This window comes from Pseudorca crassidens, unplaced genomic scaffold (assembly GCF_039906515.1).
Source record: "Pseudorca crassidens isolate mPseCra1 unplaced genomic scaffold, mPseCra1.hap1 Scaffold_162, whole genome shotgun sequence".
Classification (NCBI taxonomy): domain Eukaryota; kingdom Metazoa; phylum Chordata; class Mammalia; order Artiodactyla; family Delphinidae; genus Pseudorca; species Pseudorca crassidens.
Genome location: NW_027136089.1, coordinates 15,001 through 24,345, shown reverse-complemented (window position 1 = coordinate 24,345; position 9,345 = coordinate 15,001).

The window sequence follows — 9,345 nt, the reverse complement described above, 5'->3', positions numbered from 1 at the left end:
CGCAGGCTGTGTTCACATTTCGGAGGCGGTAGAGATGTGCAAGATCAAGACAGTTCACCCAGAGAACTGGGCGGCGGGTGCCTTGCTGACATCGAAAAGCTGATCTGCTCATCATGCAGTTCCATTTCCCCTCCTCGTCCTCCTCGTCCTCCTCGTCCTCCTCGTCCTCCTCCTCCACCTCGTCCCCGTCCTCGTCCTCCTCCTCGTCGTCCTCCTCCTCGTCCTCGTCCTCGTCCTCCTCCTCGTCCTCCTCGTCCTCCTCGTCCTCGTCCTCGTCCTCCTCGTCCTCGTCCTCCTCCTCCTCCTCCTCCTCCTCCTCCTCCTCCTCCTCCTGTGTGCTTCTTTCTGTCAAGGAGAAGATTTCCAACTCAAATGCAGACCAAAAGATTTCTAGGTTCCAAAACTTCAGGGTTCCATGGATCATGGTGTCCAAAATCTGCACAGGGTCTTCAATAACGGCCCTCGTTCTCAGCGCACACAAGTCAACCCCAGACCAAGGCACCCTAAGGGCAAAAACCCTCCAAGGTTTCTCCCATTAGACCCCGAACGTCAGCACACACCCCCTCCCCCGGTTTCTATTTCGTATCGCGTGCGCTCAGGCAGACGGCAAACACATCGATCGATCATTTTCCTTTAGCGTGTTTCATGAACGTCGCACTGGCCGAAGAAACCTAGGTGTGTCAAAGCTCATCCCTGCGTAAAAGGCTTTGGCTTCTCCGTGAAGGGGTCGAGCCGAGGGACCCAGGCCCCTCTGTCAACTTTTCACTGGATTCATTGGCCTCACTCTTGTCCCAAGCGACGGCTGGTCAGATTTCTCATGGTCATTTTTTGCCTTCTGGCTTTAGCAAGGGTCTTCAACTGGGGTAAAAAGAGCAGGCTTGCTTGGGGCGCTTTCATGGTGGGGAGGAGGGGGTGGTGGCCCATAGAGGTGGGTCCCTTCGATTCACCCCATCTCAGGTAGTGCCCTATGCAAAACGTTTGCTTTCATACCATCAGGATCCTAACTTTGGAGAGTTTCCCTGCCTTAAACGTCCTCTGCCCTCCGCCTATTCATCCACCATCCACCACCACCCCGCTGACCTGTTCATCCCGTCCATGGTTTTTCTCTTCCGAGAAAGCATGTTACCTACGGCTCGTCCCCAGGCTACGTACGTGTCCATTCACCTCCTGAAAGACATGTCTCGGTCACCTCCGAGAGAGTTCTTGGCAGTGAGGAATAAAACCGCCACTGTCAAGGTCCGCGTGCAGGTTTCTGCGTGGACCTCAGCCGTTCGACTCCCCGCGTCACCTCGGGTCCATTCATAGCAAGGAGTCCTCCGAGGGCCGGGTCTTACGGTGAGAGTGTGTTTGGCTGTGAAAAACACCACCCCTGTTCACAGAGTTCCCAAAAACGGGGGGGTGGGGGGTTGGGGGGTTGGGGTGGGGGTCGGGGTGGAGCTGAGGAGGGCACGGCACGTCAGCATACCGAAGCGTCCGGAACCCCGAGGAGGCGGGCAAGGAAGGAAGATGTCCCCGGGACAAAACCTTCCCTCCCCGTCCTTAGGGTCGATGGCTGGACCTGAGAATTCCATGGACACGAGACGGATTTATGAAACCAGAATTCCAAGAAAGGGGACCTGGCTGGCCGAGACCCCAAAATGAGTCTCTTTGGGGTTTGTTAGGGCGGCAGGCCAGGAGACACCCGCCGTGTTCCACCCGACTCCCAAATGGGGCGAGTTTATCGAAGAAAAAAAAAAAAAAAGCCAAACCAAAAGCAAACACACACGCAGACAGAAACCCCAGCAAACACACACACACACACACACACACACACACACACACACACACACACACACACACACACACACACAACTCTGGGTGCGCTATCTGCTGTCCATGATTTCCCGTGCCTTTTGGACATGGCTGATAGGGATGGACATGAAACGGCAGGACAGCAAGCTGGCATCTCGGCCGGCCTAGAGAAGTTTCCCGAGTGAAATATCAGAACCAGGGCGGGGTGGGGATGGGGGGCGCAGAGAGAGGCGGGGAAGGGGGGCCCACGTCACCCGGGAGAGAAGCGGGGGGAGGGGGGCGCTGACCGACCTCGGTTCACCCCGTCCCCCTCCGGCCGAGAACCTGCCTTCGCTTCCTGCCCTCAGGTGTGTGAGAGGAGCAGGTTTCTTTCCCATAACTACCAACACATCATTTCAGTCTTGTTTGTGGGTTTCTTTTTGTGTGTTCGTTTTCTGGACGAGGCCAAAGAACCCTTCCAGTGAGTGGAGGCGTGTGTACAAAGGAGGATCTGACAGGACGGGAGGGTGCGGGTCAGTCCCTGTGCCAAGAAACCCAGAGAATCTGTCGTAGCTGAGGCTCGGGCCTTTTGCAGAAATAGGCCAAGAGAGTTCAGAGTTGATCCTTCACTGCCAAACAGTCATCACAGCAGTTTCCTGGAAGGGATTGTGTTGCAAGAGCCAGCGTGGTGACCCTCAGGCCTCAGGCCTCAGGCCTCAGGCCTCAGCCCGGCAGGCAGGCAGGCAGGCAGGCAGGCAGGCAGCGGCTATTGTCTGTTGGTCCCGCCCCCACCCCCACCCCCACCCCCGTTCCTTCTCCAGAGCTCCTTCCTAAGTCCCCTGGACTGACCTTTGCCAGGAGCGGGGGAGGGGAGGGGAGGTCCGGACGATTCATTCGGCAGGGCCTCGTTCAATCGCTCCATTCAAATGCAGAAAGCTCTCCGGTCAAGTCGGAGCCTTTGACTTTGCCTCGAGCTTCTCTTTAATGAATGGCTTTGTCTTTTTTCTTTCCCCAATTTCCCCACCCTTAGGCTGTCCCCTCCAAACTGCAGGGAGGGAAGGAGGGAGAGAGGTAAGGGATGGGAGGAGGTTGTGTGAGAAACAGGCCTTTTTTTCCAGGCAAAAGATGTCCCCTCCTTTTCCTAACCCAGGAAACCCCACTACACCATTTGAGAATCATGGACATGCATGGAAGCAGATGTCTTCACTTGAGATCTTCCTCCGCAGGAGGACAGAAAGGCGGGCCAGTGTGTCCCTCTTGTGCTGGCCGGTTCTTAAGTCACTTGAATTCAAAATAATCAATAGAGCATGGAGGCAGATTTTGGGGCGGCCTACTCTGGAGCCCAAGAGTTCCCTCCTCTGAAAGTTCCTTGGAACATATTAAAGCTGAGCTGGTGACTCGTGTGTGTAGGGATGTGTGTGTGTGTGTGTGTGTGTGTGTGTGTGTGTGTGTGTGTGTGTGTGAGTGAGTGAGTGAGTGAGTGAGTGAAGGAGATTTCTAGATGTCAGGGTCGAAGCAACTTTAGAAGTCTGCAACACCTCTGATGATGTCGTCGGGTGTTTGGTTCAAATTTCGGAGTGGCTCTCAAAGAAACAGGCACGAGGATTGTTTCCATAGGAGCCGTTGTGGCCGTTTCGTCAAGTTCTCTAGCTTCCGTTTGCAGAGCTTCAGGCAAAGGGCCATTTTAGTTCTCAGTGAGGCCAAGTCAAAAGGGTGGGAGAAAATGGCAAACGTTCATGGGGAGAGTCGTAGCCAGATATTGGAGGGAACTCAAAAAACTTCGGGATGCAGTCCAGTTTTCAGGTTAAGAACAACACCCTAAGGGAAACGAGTAGCTCCAGAACTTCATATCCACAAGTGAGTATCCCCGTTTTATGGAAACATAATTTTGGCCTCCAAGTAACGTATGCAAATAACTCGGTTGCCAAGGAAATAAGAAGCCTCACTGAGAGTTTCTGAATTAAGGAAGGTAGGGAGAAAAAGATCAGTGATTCCATCCTGCTGACAGAGGTATAAGTTACCAAATGGAGGTCCATCTTTAAAAATAAAAAAAAAGAAAAAAGAAAAAAGAAAATTGGGTTTTGTTGGTTTGTTTTTGTTTTTCCTTGTACCTGGAAAACAAAAGATTTAAGAATCAGTCCTAATCCCTCTGTCTCTCTGTCTCTTCTTTCTCTCTGTCTCTCTCTGTCTCAGTGTCTCTGCCTCTGTCTCTGTCTCTCTCTGTCTCTCTCTCTCTCTCTCTCCCCCCCTCCATATATACATATACATATATATACATACATACATGTATATACATATACCTACATACGTGTGTGTGTGTGTGTATATGTATATATGTATATATATATATATATATATATATATATATATATATATATATATATATATATATATAAAGGTATTTTACGTAGGGTTTTTTTTTTTTCACATTCTTTTCTCTCATAGGTTTATTACAAAGTATTGAGTAGAGTTTCCTGTGCTATATAGTAGGAGGCGCTTGCTTGTTGATTACCGATTTTATGTACAGTCATGTGTACATGGTCATCCCAACCCCCTAAGTTATCCCCCGCTTCCCCAATCCGTCCTACTTTACACAAGTAGTCATACACATTATCATCCTGTTCATCAGTTCATTCAATCCCGTGTAAGTCATCCTTGTTCTACTTGGAGTCCAGTCTTTCCATCGGTTCTGCCGACCTTGCCTGATGATCGAGCGTGACTGGACGAGTGACGGTTCCAAAAAGTTTGCAAGAGCTTCTGTGAAGGATTGTAGGATTTGCCCAGCGAAGCGGGTGCCGTGATCTGATCACAGGGGAGGCTGTGGAAGGTAGACCCCAAGTGGCAAACACATTTTGTTTTTTTAACAGTCTCTGTGCCACGGTGAGGACATCAGGCTTGCAGTGAGTGAGGGAAGACTTCAACCCACACGGAAGACATACCTACGGCCACAAGAATGTTTGGATGACCCCTACTAAGTGGCAGTGGAATGAAGTCCAGTGGCTGGGGTTCAGAGGGTCCAGAGAGAGGAGGTTTTCTTTCCAGAGAGAAAAATAGTTCCCACCCCCCCCCCCCCCCAGGGTTACAAGCATGACAGGTCAGACGTTGCCGGTAGACTGTAGAAATCTTCCCGCCAATGTCTATGTACAATTGGGGTCATCTTCAAGGCACCATGGGTGGGTGAAGGAATGCAAGGTGGAGTGTGGGGGTGGGGGAGGGGGGAGGTTGGCCAGGGAGTAACCAACCGGCCGGGCCGCCGTCTCCCGTCTGCCATAGCCCCGACCGGCTGTTGACAGGACAGAATGGACTCGATCCACGTGTGCCCCGCCACCCCCACCACCTTTCAACAGGCTGTTGTTGCTGCCTTGGCGTGAACGTCGGTTAGAACACCTCCCTGATACTGGGTTCCGTCCCTTTCGTGTGAGCCTCCATTTTGACGACGACAGACAACCCTTTATGCCAGGGCAGAGAAGACTTCCAGGAAGAAACATCCCATCATGTCTGGAACAGTTAGAACACATCGGTGTACAGACACAAGCCAAAGTAGACTTCACGTTGTTCCTTCCTCTTTGACGACGCTTCCCGTGTCATCGAAGCTCTCCAAGAAACGTACTCAGTTTCATCTCTCTCGTTTCTCAGGAGAGAGAACACATTTTTGGGCTATTTCGAGGGCCCTCTCCTCCTGCATCCTAACTCAAAGTGCGTTCTAAGTCCAAAGGACTTCACCTGTCCTTCAACCGGGGGGCAAGTGTGTCCAAAATATCCAAAAGGTTGTAAAGCACTTAATCGGATATAGGTCACTGTGAAACAGTGCTTCGCTAGCCAGGTCACCGACATCCCAAGGAGAGACTTGCTAGGCAGAGAGAGAAGCTTCTTCTTCAGTTCCGAGCCACACCTGGTTCTTTGAATCTCGAGAGGACTAAGCTGATGTGAGTCCTCCGAGACCTGATAACGGCAACCTAGAAAATAAGTGATGACTTTTGACAAGGCATAAGCTTTTCTTTCTTGCTTCCTTTTCCTTCCTTCCTTCCTTCCTTCCTTCCTTCCTTCCTTCCTTCCTTCCTTCCTTCCTTCCTTCCTTCCTTCCTTTCTTCCTTCCTTCCTTCCTTCCTTCCTTCTCTCTCTCTCTCTCTCTCTCTCTCTCTCTCTCTCTCTCTCTCTCTCTTTCTTTCTTTCCTTCCTTCTCTCCTTAAAGATAAAGGAAGAAACCTTTCCTAATCTAATCTAATCTCTCATGATGGACAGAGCAGACTGATGAAAGAAAAACCCAAACCCTAAACCCAAACCCAAACCTTGTCCTTTTAACATAGAGAGACAACTAAATTCTATTTTTGCACTTGTTTCACGTTGATACGAAAACTCATTTCTGTCTTTGAATCCATCCTCATCTTATCCAGTCAGTCCTGACCACGGATCCGATTCCTTTCCAAAGACCATTTTCTTCACACACCTTTTCCAATCGTCTGTGCCCATTTTTAGCCTGTCCCTCGTTTTCTTTCTTTTCCATTGAGAAGTGACCACCTTTAGGACTAAAATCTCTTTCTCCTTCCCCCAAACATTATCTGCATATCTTCTACTTTGCCTCCCCACTCCCCCAAAAAAGTCCTCTTCCTACCATGAGGATGGCGACATCAGGTAGCTTGGACCACACACGTTCCGTTCCTTCTTTGGAATGCCTCGTCCTTGGACACTGTCTGTTTTTTTTTTTTTTTTTTTTCTTTCTTCAGTCAGTCAGTGAAAGTAAGGAAGCCAACCACAGTGAACAGTGTGAACATGGAATACTTTGTAGAAGTCTAGGCTCCTACCGAGTACACTCTTTCCCTAAAGCACAAGATCTATCTAGGCATGGAACCAAACATGCTCAGTCTCTCCTCCGTAAGAGGTCCAAAGCAGGGAGACCCTTAGACTTGTGGAGCCATGAACATTTCAGTATTTTATCTTATGTGGAGGTGATGTAGACACTCGCTGAGATTTCACCCTGCCAATGGCACTTAGCCAACCTCTAAGCCTAGAGATGACCAGAGATGTTGGAAAGTCTTGAAGTCGGCCTATGGAAAACAATCATTGGGGGGAGAGTTCCCCTTAAACATTCTTATCTCGTTAACATCTATGCCCTCTATTCGTTAGGAGCAGTCCTACTTAGATGATTCGTGAACATTTCATGAGACATGAGGGCGGTTCAGTTCGTCATGGTGTCTACACCTCCCGCCCCCCTCCCCTTTCACGTGAGAGATTTTCTTCCTGATTTCAGAGGGGAGAAGTAAAAGAGAGTCAGAGCGTCCCTCTCGTGGTGTTGTCAGTCTAATTCCAAAACTTCTCTATGCCACGGAGGCACGTTTGGGGGCGGCCTACTCAGGGCCCCAAGACTTTCAAAGTCAAACTCAAGGAGGACGTAAATGTACTTCATGCCACCGAACCCGAACCCGAACCGGTGAACCCGATGGCTTACTAGGAGATGACGTGTCATTGGCCCACCCATTTAAGACACGGAACCAGACACCCTCTCCTCGATGACTCGGAGCAAGTGAGTTCCTGGGGGTGGGGTGGGGTGGGGTGGGGTGGGGTGGGGAGGGTGTCTGTCGGAGAGGGTCCTCTGCTCCAGGTGGGTCCATAAGCACTGCACATGACAGTAGGTGTTCATGGTGTTCTTGGGAAGGAAAGACAGGGAGAATTTTATTTTGAAAAGCTTATCTTCTCACAGCATTTACACTATGAACGATGATGCAACTTCACGGGGGGTGTGCGGGGGCAGTGAAGGCCAGGGAGCCTGGCAACATAGAAGAGCCACGGAGGCTGGCTGTGTGTGACCCCAAGGATGTCCGGCGACTCCTCTCACTTGGGGTGGGGGGTGGGGGGCGGGGGTGGAAGCGGGGGGCGAGATTCCTGTGTGTCTGTCTGCATTCATCAGTCGTGGGAGAGGAAAAACGACGTTCCCTCGACGATCCTTCTGAGTTCTTGCCTGAGAGGCCCCTGTCCCCAAAAGACAGCTCGAGAAGAGAGCGACCCACGGCTGAGGAACGCGTGCACCGTGACCCCCACGCAGGAGAAGCCCAAGCCAGGAGTCACTCGAAAGGGCGGGCTCTGAGCTTGAGCTTCTTCTCGAGGAAGATCTTGGTCCTCCTTTCAGGTCAGGAAGAAGAGGGAGAGGCAGAGCGGCAGAGCGTCCTCGTCGCCCACCCGTCGTTTCTGAAGCGCCTTCAATTCGAACTCATCTGTGTGCCAAAGCGGTCCATTTCGGGGTGCCCTATTCCGGTTCCCTCCCCGCACGGAGAAACATGTTCTGTCCCGATTCACTGAAATGCTCCCAAAGGGCCTTGGTGTGAGGCAGTGGACCTATGCCCATCCTGCCTCCTCTTCAAATCATTTCTACCGATACAGAAGAAGAGACACCACCCCCACCCACCATGGCCTGCCAAAGGCAGTGCAGCAGCTATCCCTGTGGGAGTGGGATCCGGTAGCACGCGAACATCAGTCCAACATCCCTTCCAAATCCATGAGTTCTCATGGAAAATGAGGATGCCCCATGACCGGGGATGGGGGGGAGTGGGGATGGGTGAGGGAGAGGGAGACAGAAAACGAGGAAGGGAGAAAGTGGAGGAGAGGCCAGGAGAGGGAGAGAGAGGAAAACGAGAGAGGGAGGGAGGGAGGGAGGGAGGGAGGGAGAGACAGGGAGGGAGAGACAGGGAGGGAGAGACAGGGAGGGACAGGGAGGGAGAGACGGGGGGGGTGGAGAGAGACAGAGACAGAGAGACAGAGACAGAGAGAGAAGAGAGACAGAGAGACAGAGAGGGAGACAGAGAGAAAGAAAGAGAGGAGGCGGGAAGAAAGGGATAAAGTGGGGGAGGAAGAGCAGGGGTGGGGGAGAGCGCGAGAGCGAGCGCGAGCGCGAGCGCGAGAGAGCGAGCGCGAGAGCGAGAGCGAGCGCGAGAGAGAGAGAGAGAGAGAGAGAGAGAGCAGAGAGAGAGAGAGAGAGAGAGAGAGAGAGAGCAAGAGAGCGAGAGCGAGAGCGAGAGCGAGAGCGAGAGCGAGAGCGAGAGCGAGAGAGAGAGAGAGAGAGAGAGAGAGAGAGAGAGAGAGAGAGAGAGAGAGAGACCGGGAGAAAGAAAGAGACAGCGAGTGGCAGAGACAGAGACAGAGGCGGAGAGTGAGCGACAGGGAGCCAGGTAAAGGAAGGACACAGTGCTAGGGTATCTTCTGAGTGTTCGCACGTGTTTTCTGAGCTATGGAGATCAACATCAGTCCCATGAGAAGAAGAGAATGTGCCAGCCCCAGCCAGCACTGCTTGTCTTTTTGCAGAGATGAGAGTTTTCTAAGTTCGGGGCCCCCAGTGAGGGAAGCCGCCCCTTGTGTTCTGCCCGTGACCCTGATCGGGATGGATGGAGGACGAGGCGACGTGGTTGGGGCTTTCCCCCCTCCCCGCACCCCCCCCCCCAAGTCGGGAACCTCTCTTTCTACCTCTTTGCACACTCCATTCATTCTGAGACCACCGTTGGCATAGTCCTTTCCATGTTAAACATGATACGCCCTTGCCAAGAGACCCAAGTTCTGGAACCTCCAATGGATCTCTCCTGTATGCGT